Below are 18,656 nucleotides of genomic sequence, written 5' to 3'. Positions count from 1 at the left end.
TAACTGCTAAATATTAATATTGGTTTTGTGGCACATTATATTCTACCTGTCTCCTAAATTCTCTCTCCATGTGAAAGGTGAGAAGAACCCTCCTCCTTTCCGAGAGGTCTTGATCTCCCAGTAGTCAGCTTCTTTTCTCCTGCTCCTTGTGTCTCTTCTGTCCCTGGAAATTTACCTCAGGCGTTCTTTATTATGATGTGCCTGGCTTGCTCTGGCCAGCCCTGACAAAGAAACCTGGTTTAACGCTATCCCCACTACGTCATTAGTCCAATAAAAGACATCACCCTAAGAAATCCTTGCCCCTTGCATAATTTCTGGACCATCACAGCTACAACATCACTTTGACACTACAGTACCTGCTTTAGTGAGTCTTCTTCTTAAATCCCCATTCTCTTCCCTCACCTGCTTCTTGCTGGATGTATGTGGCACAATGCACACGTGCCTTTGCACTTGTGACTGGGATTGTCATTTTTTTATATTTTCTAAATGAAAACGATGCCAGTGAATGATAATGCAGTTAGAAACAAGCCATTCTTAGTCTGATTATAGAAAGAAAAATATGAATATCCTAATTACACTGTAAAATGAGGAGAAGGCAGGTGACAGAACAGAGAAAGATAATAAATTTACCCATTTAAATCATGGTGTTAATTGTGAGATTTGGGGATTTATACGTGATATGTGTGATGCCCAAGGAACAGATCAGACTGGCACATTTTCAGGTATACTTGGCCTTAGTTTAACTACAGCTCACACAAGGTTCTTCTCAAATTAATTTTATTATGGCATCCAAAGGGTCCAGTCACCGTGCAAACATAACATAAAAACAATCTGTGCACGAAGGAACTTACCATATTATTATTATTATTAATTTACATTCATATTATTATCATATGCAATGACAAGACAGCCATTATTATGGTGGATGAACTTGCATAGCTTAGCTCAAGAACAAACTTTTCTTCCACAGTATGCTATGTATCAATACTTGCTGATCCTGGAACTCAATGAATAGCTTGCTAAAGATGGCATTAGGATATTTAGTAATTTGCTGATCTGTTGGTGTTTGATATAAAGTATTAAAATGGCTGATTCAGGTGCTACAGGAAGTGATCTGAGTGGCTGCACTGGGAATCACAAAGTCTGGCCACAGTTAGCACTTGCTAATCACCTGTGGTTGTCTGCTCATTTGTTTTCATTCTCAGATAATAGACTCGGTTGGCTTCTGGGTAGGTGACTTTGCAGAGTGGTAGCTTGTAGATGGCTTGGTTATTTGTCATTAGTAGCAGGAAGAGAAGTGCAGAGAAGCAAAAAGGCCACGTGCAGCGTGGCAATCCAAGCTAGGTGGGAAAGACAGATTGATGCATGTTTTTCATGACATTTGGACTGTTCCCTTTGCTTAACTCTTTAGCACGAGGTTGGGAAGTTGGGTCTGTTCTGCCAAGACCAGTATTGACAAATATATGATAGAAGAAGCTTCCAAGTGTATGCCATTCCTGGAATGTATTTCCCCCAAACACATACAAATCCTATCACATGACGTGCAGTATAAATCTATTGGGGGTTACAGTGGACAAAAAGCTGAATATGAGCCAGCAATGGGCCCTTGTTGCCAAGAAGGCTAATGGCATCCTGGGCTGTGTTGGTAGGAGTGTTGCCAGCAGGCTAAGGGAAGTGATTATTCCCATCTATTCAGCAGTGGTGAAGCCACAACTGTAGTACTGTGTCTAGTTTTGCCCCCCCCCCCCACACACACACACTACAGAAAGGAGGTGGACAAAGTGGAGAGAGTCAATGAATATGGTTTGGGGGCTGAGAAAAATGACTTCTGAGGAGAGGCTGAGGGAACTGGCTTTATTTAGTCTGCAGAAGAGAAGACTGAGAGGGGATTTAATAGCAGTGTCAGCTACCTGTAGAGGGGTTGCAAAGAAGATGGAGCTAGACTGTCCTCAGTGGTGGCAGATGACAGAACAAGGAGCAATGGGCTCAATTTGCAGCCAGGGAAGTTTAGATTAGATATTAGGAAAAACTTTCTCACTAGGAGGGTAATAAAGCACTGGAACAGGTTGCCCAGAGAAGTGATGCAATCTCCATCCTTGGAGGTTTTTAAGACCCGACTGGACAAAGCCTTGGTTGGGATGATCTAGTTGGGGCTGGTCCTACTTTGAGCATGGGGCTGGCCTAGATGTGATCTCCCAAGCTTCCCTCCAACCTTCATTTTCTATGATTCTATAGTTATACCAGTAACAACATCATGGATAGCCAGTAATACTACTACTGTAGATCTGTACCTATAGTAGTTAAGAGAGATTCATTTTTTGTTCACATAGCTATGGTGTTTGCAGAGTGACAACTATATAATGGGAGGTGGCTGTCAGCTCATTACTAATTGCTGCATAAAGTAGGTAAAAATGAGTGAATGAAACTTTTTTCATCTCTACTTTGGATGAAAGGGAGCACGTTGGGAGACCTTGTCAGCCTGCCTTGCCTAGGTTCGTGGAGATGGGGATGCCTTGCTCTGTTTGATTGTCAGGCCAGGAAAGGTAATGAGTGTTAGGTGCCTAAGTACCTTGGATGATCTGGGCCTAAGAGTCTGGAGGACAGGGCAATGGAGTTTCCTCAGCCTCAGGTTGAAAACGAAAGGGTGGTTGGCTCATGTGACTATATTATACTACCTCCACACAATGGCTGGGTTGGAGAGCTCCTGGGAGCACTGCCCCTGTCCAGCCTTGTCCCCCTCAAACCAGGCAGCCAGTGGCTGGTTTATTTGGGATGCATATGAAGAGCTTGAGCTTTCTTTTCACTACTGGCTGGGCATGGGAGCTCTTTCTTGTTGTGTTCCTTGTATATCTGCCTGTCCTCCTCTTTAGGGTTAAGTGTTGGAAGGGATATTTTTGACCACCTAATCCTTTTGGCAGCTCCAAATGTGGCCGCTTTTTGTCCCTCCCCTGAGTATTGCATCAAAGTTTCCTCTCTAGCTTTCTAGTGCAGCAGCAGTCCCAGCCCCTCTTACGGAGCCGCTTTTCTCGCTGCAGGTAGTTTGGTCTGTTCTCAGAGAAGCAGGAGCTGGGCTTGACCCTGTGGTGGCACTGAAAGCTATGCAAAGCCAGGGGCAAGGTCACAAGGGGAAGGGAGAAGGTCCTTGTGAGGCCCAGGGGATACAGTGAAATGAATTACAAAATTGTATTTAGCCAGGATCTATCTAGGGTCTTTATCCTTATGCAACATTAACTCAGGTGTGTTTAAACAGAGGCATCCTATTGACATGGGCCACTGTTTTGAGCTGTTTTTATGACCATGCATTAGCAAAGAATGCTAATAAGAATGTCTGAGCCCCCAAGGTCTGGCATAGAGGTTCAAGCACCTACTCTGAACACCTTCAAGACACATTTGGATGTTTATCTTGCTGGGATCCTGTGACCCCAGCTGACCTCCTGTCCCTGGGGCAGGGGGCTGGACTCGAAGATCTTCCGAGGTCCCTTCCAGCCCGAATGTCTATAAAACCTATGAAAGAAACCAGATGGATAGATTTCACTGAGCATATTTGAACCCATTGACTTTAAATATGCATACATTTAAAGCTACCAAACATATCTGCTTCAAACATGACTTTAGTTTTCGTCCTTCAGTGAGATCTGTGAAACAAGCTAAGTTTGAGGTATTGGTTTCAGCTATTTTGAATTATACTAGCATAAAATGTCTGCTTTTCACATAAAACACAAATATATTTTCCCTTCACATTTGCAATACTCAGGAATGGCTGGATCAGACTTTAAAGGGAAAATAGTTGGCCTGAGACAAAGCAAGAACAAACTGAGAACAGCCAAAACGAATCTGTCTAAGTTAGGAACAACCACAAAAGGAAGGGTAGGCTTAATGTTGGAATTCAGCACAGGAAATGTTGTTGGAATTCATCTACAAATGCAAGCACACACATGGAGGATCGGGTGGTTTGAAGTTCTCTGAATTCCTATTATCAGCCATAGCAAATATAAGCTCACAGTACACCTGCCGCAGAATCTATACAACCCCCCTGCTGGCTACAGAATTCTTACTCCACGGCTGTCAAAACTGTCAGCAAAATAATAGAAAAGTCTGTATTTCCCAACAGCGTAACAAAGCCAGAATCCATAAAAAAACACCACTGACAAGACATTAGTAAGAGCTGCTCCAGCATAGGCACAAAATAGGGCTGTGAAAAGAAGACAAAAAGACAGTTCGAGACAAGTAGACTCTTGCTCATCCTAAAAACAATATCAGAAATAGGCAGTCCCTATGCATACCTGATAATATGCACAGGATCACAGGGAAGCAAAGCTGGAAGGGACTTCACAAGGTCATCTAGTCCAGCTGCCTCCCCCTGCCCCCCGCTCATGGTGGTCCTTGACAAACCATCCTGGCAAGTGTCTATGGAACCTGTTCTTAAAAAATTTCCAGCGATGGAGATCCCACAATATCTCTAGGTGGTCTGTTCCCATGCTTGACCTCCCTCATTGTCAGACAGTTCTTCCTAATCTCCAGCCTACATATCCTTTTCTGTAGCTTGAGGCCATTGCGCTTAGTCCTGACCCCTGTGACCACAGAAAAAGCCCATCTCCAATCTCTCTGTAATTGCCCTTCGGGTATTTGAAGACTGTTATCAAATCCTGCCGCAGTCTTTTCAAACCCTACTTCTTTCAGCTTTTCTTTTCTTGCTTCTCACATGCATAATCAATGTTGCTGCTCTACACTGGACTCCTTTCAATTGTTCATACTCTTCTTGAAGGGTTGGACCCATAGCTAAAGACCGTGATCCAGGTGAGGCCTCATTAATGCTGGATGGAGTGGAAGAATCACTTCCCTTGACCTGCAAATGACATGTTTGTTAATACAACCAAGTATACTGGTGGCCTTTTTTTGGGCAACAAAAGCACACTGTTGACTCATAATCATCTTATGGTCCACTGTAACCCCCAGGTCCTTCTCTGCAGTACTGCAGCCTGACCAGTCATTCCCCAGTCTGTAATTGTACATGCAGTTATTCTGTCTCAAGTGTAGGGCTTTGTCCCTGGTGAATCTCATCTGATTGATCGCAGACCATTTCTCCAGTCTGCCCAGGTCCTTCTGGATCCTAGCCCTGCCTTCCAGATTGTTTCCACATAATTTGGTGTCATCTGCAAATTTGCTAAGTGTGCGCTCAGTCTCATTGTCCAAATCATGAATGAAGATATTAATAAAGGCAACGCTGGACCCAGTACAGATTCCTGGAGAGCCCCACTTGATACTTCTAGCCAGCTAGACACTAAGCCATTGATGATTACTTGTTGATGATCCAACCAATTACGTGTTCACCATGTAACATATTCATCTAGTCTTTATTTACTTAGCTTATTAATGAATATGCCACAGGAGACAGTGTCAAAAGCCTTGCTAAGATCAAGACAGTGCTCTCTCCACACCCACAGAACCTGCCCACTGATTATAGAAGGAAATCAGGTTGGCCAGGCATGCCTTGTTCTTGATGAATTCATGATGACTCTACCTGACCACTTTGTTCTTCTCTAGGTGCTTCACAATAGATTCCTTGAGGACCTACTCTGTGATCTTTTCGGGTATTGAGGTTAGGCTGGCTGGTCTATAATTCTCCAGATCCACTTTCTTAAAGACGGACACTTCATTTATTTTTTTTACCAATCATCCAGGACCTCACTCAACATCCATGAGTTCTCAAAGGAGATAGCCAACAGCTCTCAAATGACCTTAACCAATTCCTTCAGTACCCTAGGGTGCATCCCAGCTGACACTGCTGACTTGAAAGCATCCCTCCTCCTTCCTCTGGCACAAGAATTAGGATTGGAATTCTGGTGCAGAAGGACCATTAAATAGGATGTCCCAGTACCGTGTGCACAGGTTTTATATTTGTTCCTGTTTGAACACTGGGCCAACTGTATGGAGTTGCTCTACTTTCAATGCTCAGCTTAGCCTTTTCTTTTCTATTTGCATGGACTGTGGGTGATGAGCACTGTATCTCAACAAGGACATGAAATGAAGGTCTCTCTTCTACCCGTTACAATAAATTCATGTGTTGGGTTAGAATTATTTTCCACCAATTTCTGCCCTGTCCCTCATGATGCACTTCTTCCCAGGCCAGCCTAATCTTTTCCAATGTGGTACAGGGTATATGTAAGGGACCTGGGACTCTTCAGCCTGAAAAAGAGAAGGCTGAGAGGGGACCAGGTAGCAGGTCACCGCTACATCAGGGGTTTACATCAAGGGCTTGGTGAACAACTGTTCACCAGGGTACCCTTGGGGAAAACCAGGAGCAATGGCCACAAACTTCAGGAAGACCATTTCAGGCTCAACATTAGGAAATACTTCTTTACAGTTAAGAGTGTCAGGACTGGAAGAAGCTCTCTCCAGAGGTGGTGCAATTGCCTACTCTGGAAATCTTCAAGAGGAGACTGGATGGTCACCTTACTGGGGTCACCTCACCCCCATGGTCTTTCCTTATTGGTGCGGGGGGCTGGACCCGATGATCTTCTGAGGTTCCTTCCAGCCTTATAAATCTATATGCAACTATGAAACTGCCAGGCCTTTCTTTGCTATTTATGGAACGCGCACATTGGCCACTTTATTTTTACAGCTCTGCAGTGCATCATGAGGGACACATGCTTGACCTCTGCACTGTCTTGATGCTATTTTCCCTAATCTAAAATGAAACTGTACAAAGGAGCTTCTTAACACTTAAATCATTTGTATGCATAATCTAACTGCCTGACTCTACTGCACGTACACAGGTCACATCTGCAAAGTCATGAGCATTGCGAGCACATACAGTGTTACCAGCACAACCATGGCCTGACACTACATCTGCAGGATGTGAAGTTAGCTTGAGTCCCTGTATCCTTGCCCTCCCCTTTCCTACATGGTATGTACCACAGGCAAGTGGCATCAGATGCGTCTGCCAAGTAAGTGCATAGAACATGCCTCCAATTGCAATGCAAGCAAGAGCACAGTTGTAACTCCGCAAGCCAAAGTAGATGCTGTCAAGCAGTGTAGCAATGGTGAGTGCTCTTAAGATAACAGGCACCTTTTATGATACATAGCAGAAGATGCTCCAGATACCACAACTCCATGGTATAGACGCAGAATTACTTTCTTCTCACAGCTGCGCTTGCTGGTAACTGTGTTCTCAGTCACATCAACATAAATATGGAGGAAATGGGTTGAAGTCAATATGGGTTTGTTATTGCATATTTATGATGGTGTAATTGGGACTTGAATTTGTCCCAGCCCTCACTCAGGTGAAACTCTTTCCAGTGCCCAAGTACTCAGAGCAGCAGTGTGGGAGTAAACTGGATTGTCCACCCCTTTCTCTAAACAGGCTCCACTGAACTGTCACTCCTCTATCTCCAACAAGAATCCAGCTAAGGGACTTTTCTGAGTTGGCCTTATAAGAGCTCTTGGACGATTCCTCACTGGCTCCAGCAGGACCTCCAGTGACTAGACTGCTGTCATGTCTTGCCAGTTCGCCTCACTTGTGTTGGGATGCCAGCTTGGATGAATCCATTTCCCACTTGGACGCCTTCATTTGCTTTCTTGTTTTATTGACCTCATCACCAAATCCTCTCTCCAGTCCAAGCCATCTTTTCCTGACCTTCCCCCTTGTGGAGAAATGCACTGAATAAATATGGATCAGATTCCAGGCCTCTACCCAACTTGGAAGACTCCAGAAACCAAGCAGTTTTCCATTCACACACATAAATGATGACCTGGGTTTTCTGCAGAACACTTTTGGATCTAAGCATAGAAGCAACACTGCTGTCTCTAGAGAGGTGTGAGTTTGCTCAGGTGGGTTTTAGGAATTAGGGTTAGTTTCATAACATGCATTATGAAATATAACTACAGATCACAATACCTTGTAGGCCCTTATACATTGTACTGAGCTCGAAAGAAAGCTACTCTCTTGCTGTGTCAGGTTGATTAAATGCCCCAAATTAGATGCAAACTCAAGACTGTACCTGCAGACAAAAAATCTGGCCACACTGATGCAAGTGGAATCCAGAAAATTTTGGATAGGTCTCTGTTATCAGGAGGGTTGAGGAACCCATAGATGTAAGACATTATAAACATGATTTAGGTAAACCATATTCGTTACCTGCCAGCATGCCCACCACTGTTGATCCAATTGCAGCATGCAAGCAAATGAGTGGAGAAGAGATGAGCAACACAGCCAGAAAGATGACACAGGGGTCATCTCAAAACCATACACCTGCCCCACTCCAATAGAAATGGACTGTAAGAGCTGCAGCATCCATTTCAAAAGGACCCTGTTATTGTATCATTGGACTCAAGACAAAATGACAGTGGCTATTTGCTATAAAGCAAAAGGCCCAAACCTGCCTCAGTACATGAATGCCCTGTAAATGGCATATAAACATCAAAAAATAACAATAAATAGGGCCAGTAGTGTAGTTTCCAGCAACCCCAGATACACTCATCTCTTCTTATGAAGACTCTGTGTAAAGGAAAGCTGGTTCCCCTCTGATGTGCAGGGAAAGGATTGAGTCAGTCCTTATAGCTATGTAGGCCACTACAACTAACCACTAAAACTCTGAGTCTCTTTTCACGGCTCCTTACATTGGGTGGCTCACTGGCTGTTGTCTGTCTGGTTTTCAGGAGGGGCCAAAATTGAAACAGATCGTTTTTAGTCTGTGTCCCCTCTGCTGAACATGGGTTATTATGCAGGTACTTAAGAGCAGTGCCTGTCTGGGAGCATGGCATTAAATATGGTAGTGGTTCCTTAAAGTTGGAATTACATTCAATACAACAGGCAAATTTAATGAGATGGGGGAAGTAACAAAGCTTCAGCATGTTGCTGTTAGATTGAGATGGCTTTACTAACTCTTCGAAACAACTTCTGGAATCCAGCATCGGAAATACACAGGTGAAGCTGGAAGTGACCCTTGTGACTAACAGCACTAAAGCAGGCAGTACATGAAATAAGGGAAAGAAGAGAAAACCTCATACAGAGAGGACCTGTAAACTTCTGCCTCTTAACTGAGTAGGATGTATCATAAGGAAGGTTGCAGTTCACTTGGGTATATATTAATTCAAAATTCAGCCTGTTTTCCCTAGGCTGTCTCAACAACATACCTGAGATATGGGTCTTGGAAAGATAAGCTTTAAGTAGTTCAGAATCCCTAGTCCGTTTTAGTCCTTTACCTTTCTCCTGAAAATACTAATCTGAGGGCCACTTGCTATGCCAGTTTGGGAATGTTTGTTGGGAAGTAGCTGATTTATCTGAATGTCACTGGGATGGCTTTCTGATTTTGTATGAATTGTTACGTGGTGTGGTGGGGCACTGTTGGTGCCTGCCACTTTAAGGGCTGAGCCAAGCAGCCAGCAGGTGCTTGATTGCGGCAGCCATATTAGCTCTCTTGCCGTATATATAAATAGAGCAGTTTGCTGCTGGCAGGCCAGACAGAGACATCACCTGGCTGCATGCTGAATACTACATTCTGAAGGGAAGGGCAGAAGCTTAAGGGGATGGTTTGGAGGCTCCTGGTCCTGAACATTGACCTAAAACTGCACCCTGCCAGGGGAATGGGTAGCCTGGTGGGGCTCCCAGTGGCATGGGAGTCCCCAGGAAATACCAGACCAGTTACAACCCTGGTGAAAGGTGGTTCGGGGTGCCTTAATAACCCCAGCTCCCACAACCAGGTGGGTTAACCCCATAGTAGGGCCAAGAAGGGGGACCCAGGTTAGAGAGTGGGATACAGACTCAAAAGCCTTACTCAGAATACCCTCGACTGCTCAGTGCTGGGGCCAGGACCAGAATGGCCAAAAGAGCCAGAGGCCCGCCATGAGGGACGTCCAGAGCTGAAGGCCTGGAGTTTCCGACTGGCCTTGGGTGGCCAAATGTCCCAGGGGGAACCACACCTGAGGGGGGGAACAGTTCAGGGAGCTAGGCAGCCCTGAATGAGGGTGGAGTAGGCTGCCTGATTGGAGGGATCCAGTTGGGGTCTGATTGGAAGGATTCTGAGGTCCAGTGTGGGGTTGGTGATGTTAAGACCTGTGGAAACCATCTGTGAGGCTTGGGCTGCAGTGTAGGGAAAGAACAGAGCCACAGATAGTGCTCCCTGGCATTGGGGCAAGAAATGGGCAGCCTCCCACCTAATTAACAACATAATTATATATCATCAAGGCATGGCAGGCGAGGAGGCGGGCAGCTGGCCCAGAAACAGGTGGGTGGGCCAATGGTAGATCAGCCCCAAGGAAGCCCCATGTTATACATGGCCATAAGATTCACATACTTGTAGAACCTTAGGCTGTATCTGAGCCTGTTACCCACAGGTGAGTGCCTTCATTGTTCCTAACAGACTGGAGTACTTATTTTGTCTTCTGTGTAGGTTACCAGTTGTGTGTGGAGTTCAGACCAGGTAATGTTGGGCGCTGATGTTACAGGCTGTATGGATGTTGTAGGGAAGAAGAGGTTGTAGCGTCCAGTCACAGCCAAGTAGAGATACTGTGACGCTGAAAGGCAGGGTAAAAACAGGAAGGTCCCATTTACTGAAGATTGAACCTAATGCACTGGAAAGAACTGGGCTTAAAAGAGAAGAAGAAAAAGCAACAGTTAGTGTTTGCTCACTGCAATTGGAGGTGTGAGAAACCTCCCACCATTTTAGTCTGAAGTCATGGAATTACAAGTTGAAATACTACTTGGTTCAACTGGTCAATAATTTTTTAAAGGTCTTGATACTAGGCATTAGACTTGTTCCAAGGCCATAGTGAACCAACTGAAAGTGAATTTAGACAAGACAGAGGTGATAGCAGTGGGGGCAGGCCACTTGTCTGGTGGAGGGGGGCCAGGACAGGGACACCTATCGCTGAGGTTCAGTTTCACTTTGTTACTCCAGTTCACAGCCGTGGGGTGCTCCTAGATTCTCTGCTGCACCTGGATCTTCAGGTGACAGCTGTGGCTAAGAGTGCCTCTCACATAACTCCAGCTGGTGAAAAGACTCTGGCCCTTTCTTTCAGTCTCTCATCTCACCACCATCACCTTGAGGTTAAACCAATGCACTCTGCATAGGATGCTCTTGAAAACCATTCAGAAGGTACAGCTGGTGGAGAATGTGGCAACCTGCCTTCTGACCAGGGGTGGGTCATCAGGACCATGTAACTCCAGTCCTCCAGTGTCTGAACTGGCTCCCAGTAGCTGTCGGGGCAAAAATCAAGGTGCTGGTTTTGACCTATAAGGTCATAAATGGCTTGGGCCCTACTTTACCTTATTTGCCATCGTGATCCTTAGGGTCAGCTGAAAGCAACCTCCTGCAAGTATCATCAGTACACCTAATTCATGCCATGAAAACACAGGAGAGGTCATTCTCAGCAGCTGCTCCTCATCTCTGGCCCTCCCTCCCTCTTACTGACTGCTGGAGCCTGAGCCTGGGCATCCTTCAGGAGCACTGCAAGATCTTTCTCTTTGGTTAGGCACTTAGCCACCGAAGCGAGACCGACATGTTGTTTAGTGGGTCTCTGTTTTACCTGATTTATTCTAGTTGCCCTTTTAAGTTGTTTTGTTTCTCTTACTGTAAGACCCCCCACTCCTTCGCTATTTATTCACATAAATACAATAAAATTAGGGCTGTCAATGGCTCGCCATTAACATTTGCGATTAACATTTTAATTGGTTCTTGAGTTCATTTTTTAACACTTTAATCGTGCACATGGTTTTGGAGGCATATTATAAAATGTGCGATATTGTAAAATATATAAATAATGTCAAAGCTACTAATCATAAAAGTTACTTTTAGGGGTTCCATGAAATGAATCTCTCATACAAGATTAACCCAGAGAGGATAAGCAGTCACACAATGCTGCTCAGCACTTTCTAGTGGCCTTCTGCTGGGGTGGAAATGGGTGTGGAAGTAGTTCAGTTGGTCAGTTTGCCTATTTCTTCAGTTTTTTTGAAGGTTGTGAAACTCTGTGAGCTCTTGCTCTGGAAACAAGTAAGGCTGGCGTGGAGGCAAGAAGCAGGGGGGGCGGGAGATTTTACTGGTTATCTCCATTTTCTATTGATTATCTCTGTTATCTCCACTCTACCAGCCCACCGTTGGAAAGTGCTCTGGGATGCTAGGATCATGACAGCCCCATCCATCTCAGTGAGAGCCGGTGTTGTTCAGCAGCGAGTCAAATCAGCTGTTTGAAGTTTTAAAGAAATAGCTGAAATCCAAGCTTCTGTCTTATGTGGAAAAAAGTTAGGCTTATTCTTGGCATACAACATAATTGTAGGGAAACCACAAATGATTCAGATCTGACACAAAGACGTATGTGAAAGCTTGGATGAGAAATATAAACCTGTCCAGTCCTCTTGGTTCTGGAATTTGGGCTAGAAATGTCACAAGAATTGCGTTTCTTGGGAGTTTCTCAGGCTTTTTGGTTGTCAGTCTAGTTTGATCAATCACATGGACAGCCTTTCTTGGGGCACGCCCTCCTACAGTGGTGCCTGGAACCAATAAATCTACAGGTAGGTGGAAATGACACAAGCTTTTGGGCCAGGGCCTACCCTGGAAAATACTGACATTTCCAGTGGCTTTGCTTGAGCTAAACTGATTTATGCCCACAGTATATCTAGCACAGTCAGCTTCTGCTCTTATTTAGAGCTGTGCAAATCCACTGAAGCTAGCTGAGAGCAGAAAGTCCTGTGTATCATATGCAGTAGTTAACTGAATCTTTGAAAATTTCAAAGGAAGGTGAGTTTAAGAGCTGGATCTGATTTTAACCAAATCCATTTGTTCTTTCTGATGAAATATGTGATGCCTTTTTTTATTGCTACAATCAGTGGAAAAGATGCACTCTATTATAATCCCCATTTATTCTCAGATCAATCCCTTTTTTGATAATGATTTCAGTTATCTCAGCGGTGTATACACTTCTTTGCTGGGGCTAGCAGAAAAATGCTTCAGCTCTTCTGTGAAAGCTTTGTCCTGTTTCTGTTACTGAAGCACAAATTTTCTACTAGGGGATAGAAAAAATGTGACAATTTTTTTTACCAAATGTTTCCTTTTTAATTGAAATTCAGTATTTTAGCCAAAAATTTGTTGAATTGTCTAATTCTGAAATCCTTCAAATGACTCTGCCCTTCAACTTGGGGAATTATAACAAAAGCAATTAAAATAGCAAGGCTCAAAAAATTCAGGCAGCCCCAAAAGTGTAAGCATTCCTGAAAATATTCTGGCTTTCTAGGGATTGGTACAATGCGACCTTCACTCTAAGGTCTAAATAAATCAATAAAACATGAAATAATCAAAATTTTAGTAAGAGTGGTGAAAGATAAATGTTTTGGATCTCATCACTAAAACAAGCCATTAAAATGAAACATTTGAATTGCAGTTAGGTAGCTTTCTATTGAAATGCTTTTTGTAATGATGCTAAGGTCTGCCCTTAAAGAAGGTCATTTTAGCCTAAGAAGCACTGTTTTGAAATCAAGTGTGCAGGAGAAGTTAGAGATTTGACTTCTAGGGCAAGATCAGGTTCAGCAGATCATTGGGTTGGAAGTGAACTTGCTGCAAGTGCATGGGCACTTTTAATGGTGCCCATGATTAGGCCCAGATTGAATCTAGCCTATCGACCACAGGCATTTGCAAAGGTTGTGAGTTAGAGAAGCTATTTTCAGTGTATGTATCTGCTAATACTTGTTCCTGTATCAGTGCAAAGGACTTGAAGGCATTTTCCAAGCTATGGATATACACAGATGACTGTGAAACAGGAAGAATACAGGAACTGTTTCATAGCCTACATTTTAGGGCAGTGGTTTCAACCTGTTTTCACTTGCAGACCCCTTTGGAAATTTTGAATAAAGGTGTGGACCCCTTTGGATTGTAAGTGTGTGCATTCATATACTTGTAATGGATCTTAGCCATCTTTTGTGGACCCCTTAGCCTGTGGACCCCTAGGGGTTGAAAACCACTGTTTTAGGCCAAAACAAAGTAAGAATACTTAGTATAACTTACATTGCACGTGTAGGGATTTAGAAGAATCTGCAATGTGTTTTGTCTGTATGCATAATTCCCACTGGCATCAATAAATGTTTTTTACTCACTGAAGATAAGTCATGTATAATGAGAAGAACTAGAAACATTTATTTTTGCTTATAGAAAATAAGTGTGACTTACCAAACCACGGATGTGACAACAACAGGGAAAAGAAGCCACCAATAATAGTCTCCCTTGTCAGAGAAGGTAGCTGTGATCAATCCCACCAAGACCCTATTATAGCCATAAAGGCCTGCTGCTATGACACCTGGCTGGAAAAGTTTAGTAGAAGGCAACCTTCACTGCAGACTATGCACTCAACTCTACCACTCCGTGTATCATGGACATGCAACCTCTGGAAGTCCTATATTTCACAGAGAGCATACTGAAAAATGAAAGATGCGGTCATGCACACATTTTGAGGGCTTGGGTTTAGCATAACTCATGTCGGACTAGTGGTTTTGTTTGGTCTCCCAAACCTAGAGTCTGTGGGAAGTTTGCGGGGTACCCAGACTATTCCTGTAATTGTGAGACACTGAATTTTTACAGCTATGGCAAAGCTAAACTCAAGAGAAATGTTATAGAAGCCAGACAACCAGATAGCTACCACTCCCTGCTTTTAAAGCTTTGCCAGACCCATCAAAACGAGCTGGGTCCTCAGCGCCTTTTTCAACCTGAGCACTGGGGCCACAATTCTGTCCTCACAACTACACTGGACATCAGGGAAAGATAGTCCGGTGGGTCAGAGCCTAGCTCAGAACGAATGAGGCTAAGGCTCAGTTCTTTGCTCCGTCCTCCATTCCTTGAGCAAATCGTTCAAACAAGATTGATGGGGGGAGACAGACCCATGTTGCGTGTTACACTTAGCATGTGTTAAGTGTGCTTAAAATGTGAGCGCCCATGTGTTTAAGGAGTAAAACGTGCAAGATGTGCACGTACCATAGCAAAACTATAACTTTTCATGGAAGAAACATCCCAGATTAAGTAAAGTGTGTTCAGCAGGTGTCCAGAGAAATTGTGAGCAAGCTGCGGGCTTCACCCAGCTGTGACATCAGCCAGGGACTTCTCTGCTCGATCAAGCCTCTGGGTGGATGAGGAAAGCCACACATGGCAGGAGGAAAGATCCCGGATCTTACACTTGTCAGGTTCCTCCAGGATCAAGTTGAGAGTTGGGTGTCCATAGCACCAGCGGGTCCTAGGGCTGGGCCTGACAATCATCTGATTGCCGGTCCCAGCCCTGTCCTCACACTGGAGCCAATTCAAATGTACTAAGTGTCTTGTGTAACAAGGCCCTTAGGGACCCATTTACCTCTTGACGTACTTGAGCCCAACATTGAAGCACCATTGATATTCTTTCCTGACCTTGTAGGTGCCTAAATTTCTGCTCTTGCATTTGCGCAATTTCTGACAGTGCCTACCTCCTCTCGGGAGTCATGAAGACATAGGCATTCTGGTGCCCATATCTCTTGAACTGGTAGACGTGCTCTGAGCACATCCATTCTCCCCATCCCCAAGCTGGCAGGAGGTAGTGGGATGGCTGTGCAAAGGCCCAGTGGCTAAAATACTTCTCTAGGATATGGGAGACCCACATTTAGATCACCTGATGGGAAAAGATAAGGAAATTCTGGATATGAAAAGGTGAACAACTTGTGTAAGGACACCGGCAAGACAGTGGCAGAATGGGGCCTAGCATTTATAGCGCACTAGATTATGTGACTTCTGGATTAGAGGTTGCATGAAAATCTGTGGCTAGGAACAGCCAATGTATTTGTCCTTAGACAAGTTATGCCTGAGTTTGTCCAAGAATAGAAATATCCTGGGATTGGCATGTACACACATCACCTAGTTATGATCTAGTGAGCAATGAAATACACTGCTGCCCTTCCACCAAAGATTCAATAGTGCAGTCCTGGGATAACCATTCAGGCTCACTTTGTGATGTCCTGGGATAAACTGTTAATAGTTCTTATAGTTTCATAGTTTCTAGGGTCAGAAGGGACTTGAGTAGATCACCTAGTCCGACCCCCTGCCATGGCAGGAAAGAGTACTGGGGTCAAACGACCCGAGCAAGGTATACATCTAGCCATATTATCATGCAAACCTTGTCAGGGTTTGTCCTGGGACAAAGGATATGGACACCTGAATGATCACACTTGTGTCCCAGGATAAAATTGTTTATTTTGAGAAAAATGTGATGTCTGTTTGTAGTCAGTAATGTAATAACCAAGGCGGGAGAAAAAAAGTGAACTAAAGAGCATATCCATTCATAATACCACTAATTGGTATTGCAAGAATTGAACAATTAATGGCCAATTTATGTGCTGAATCCATACACAAAGGACCAGCTTACCTGTCTTGACCCAGAATAAGTGCTGTTAATGTTGAGACAGTTGTTCCTAAGCAGCCGGTGAGTGTCTGCCAGGGATTTTGGATCAAAAGCCCAGCTATAATAATAAGCCCACTGAAAGGGTTATTGGCAAACATCACCTGGGATGTCCCTCTCAGGACCCAGTCTATAAACTGAACCACGAGAGGTTTATCTGAAAGAGATCAAATAAAAATTCTGGGAGTAAGACATCATTTCAGTATGGCTTTCTTGAACCACACTCAGCTTTGCAGTAACTGCTGGCTACAGAATGGAGGCAATGTATCAACAAGACTATAAAATTCGTCCCTGATTTATTACTGTCTGAACAAGCTTTGCATCTGGCACATGAAGAGCTTGTTGGTAGAGTTCACTACTATAAAGCACTTGGCTGGATTAATAGAAATTGCTGTATTTATGATCATCAAAAATAGTCTTTCTTGCATGGCAGATTGCATAAGATTCTATCATAAATTTAACGAGAAAGCTAAACTACTTCAATGCAGAATCCAGCTGCAGGATGGGATTTACGCAAGGCTGCAACTAGCTTACGGACAGAGGAGAAACATGATATGGAAACTTATCTTGTGCCATGTTAAAAATGGAGACAGAACATTGAGATACAGTCAGGGAGGATTTTAAGGGGGTTCAGATACCTGAAGAGGCAGATCGGTACCTACAGAAATCAATGCAAGTGAGGTACCTGCAGCCAGATTTGTGCAGGTACAAAGGCATCTAGTTCCTACTGATTTCAGTGGGAATTAATTGCTTAAATACCTTTAGAAATTAGGTCCTCAATGGTGTAGCCATGCGCTAGGGATCCTTACAAGCAGTGCTGCAATGAAGCTCTAGTGCTGATGTTTCTGTCCTATTGCAGCTTGTCCCACAAAGTCCTTTGGCATCACGCTTGCAAAAGGAGAAGTCTGACACCAAAGTGCAGTCCCAGTTGCACTGCTGTTTAATATTAATTCACGGTGGGCCTAAGCATGCATGAAGAGTTTCACAGGAAACACCTTTGTTCACATACAGGATCGCAGTGACTGCACCTGCCAAGTGGATGATCAGTTCATCTTGTTCATTCACTTATTTAAAAAAAAAAATCAGTAAAGAAATGCTGTGGAGCATCCAAGCTGTTCATGAACCTAGCATAAACTGCACATTCCTAGTCACGCTGCCATTGTTTTCTACTAACCTCTCTTATTGTATTTCACTCCTACTACCCCTGTTCTGTCCCTTGAGGGATGGTAGACCCTTTGGAACAGGTCCTTGCCTTCTAATTCATGCCGGCACAATCTTCACTACAATTTGCATTGTTTATAAATGCCTGATAGGATAATAGCTCCTACCTGTGCCAATCAGGACCCAACTCCATTGCTATGGGCTCTGTACCCACACATACATGAAAAGTCCAGTCTTTGTCCCCAGAAGCTAATGATTTAACTTGGTTCCTTCTCGGCTCTACTCTAATATAAATAACAGTAACAAGCCAGGGCTGCTTGGGTACATACATGATATTTTGCATACTGTGGCAGCAGCAAGATAATACATTAACAGTCCCTAAAACTAAAAAGCTTAGGTTAAAAATTTGTTCCTGTAAAATGGTGGGCGTGCCAATTTTGGTCCAGGTCTGCAGGATCTAGGTGTGCATGTCTGGGAGTTAGATGGTTTAAGGTCCACTACACATGCACAGGTAACATTGACAAAGATATGGATGTTGAACTACTTTTTACCCATGGTGCTCTTCACATATGCAAATAATTTACCTTTCAGCCAGTCTCCATATTCTTTCATTTCTCCAGTTAGGTATTCCAGGATGTTGCAGATCCCTTTCCCGCTGCTCTGTGCCGGGCGCTGGGTTCTTGTGCTCTGTTCTTTGTATGTTCCTCTCTCCGCAGGTTTCAATCATAACCATCTCTCGGTCCTGCATCTTTGCAAAAATTGAGGGAAAGCAAGAAGGGATCACAACTCTCAGACTTTATACACATATTATTTTCTTTTTCAACCTGGTCTCTCATACACTGGAAAATGTCTTCTATAGTTACGGATGTATTAGGGCAATCTTATTTACACTGAACTGTGATTCACTAAAGTCACGGGGGCATCACCATGGATAAGGGTGTCTCAGTCAAATCCATAAAAGCACAAGTATGTCAGAAGAGCAGGCACAGTTTGCTTGCATGAATTCAACTCTCTTGGTAAATGAGCACATGCAATGTATAACACTTACATTTGTTATTAGACTTTAAGAATTTGGGATGTTTGATCAGAACAAGCCA

The 18,656-nt window shown here is 43.8% G+C and overlaps 1 pseudogene; it reads right to left on the bottom strand.

Moving 5' to 3' along the window:
* Positions 1-952: 952 nt before the first annotated feature.
* On the bottom strand, positions 953-18,307 carry LOC149867976 (urea transporter 2-like; annotated as a pseudogene).
* Positions 18,308-18,656: the final 349 nt, after the last annotated feature.

The sequence above is a fragment of the Crocodylus siamensis genome, chromosome 3 (genome assembly GCF_052110815.1).
Source record: "Crocodylus siamensis isolate JL-2025a chromosome 3, ASM5211081v1, whole genome shotgun sequence".
NCBI lineage: Eukaryota > Metazoa > Chordata > Crocodylia > Crocodylidae > Crocodylus > Crocodylus siamensis.
This window is presented reverse-complemented; position numbering and strand designations above follow the sequence as displayed.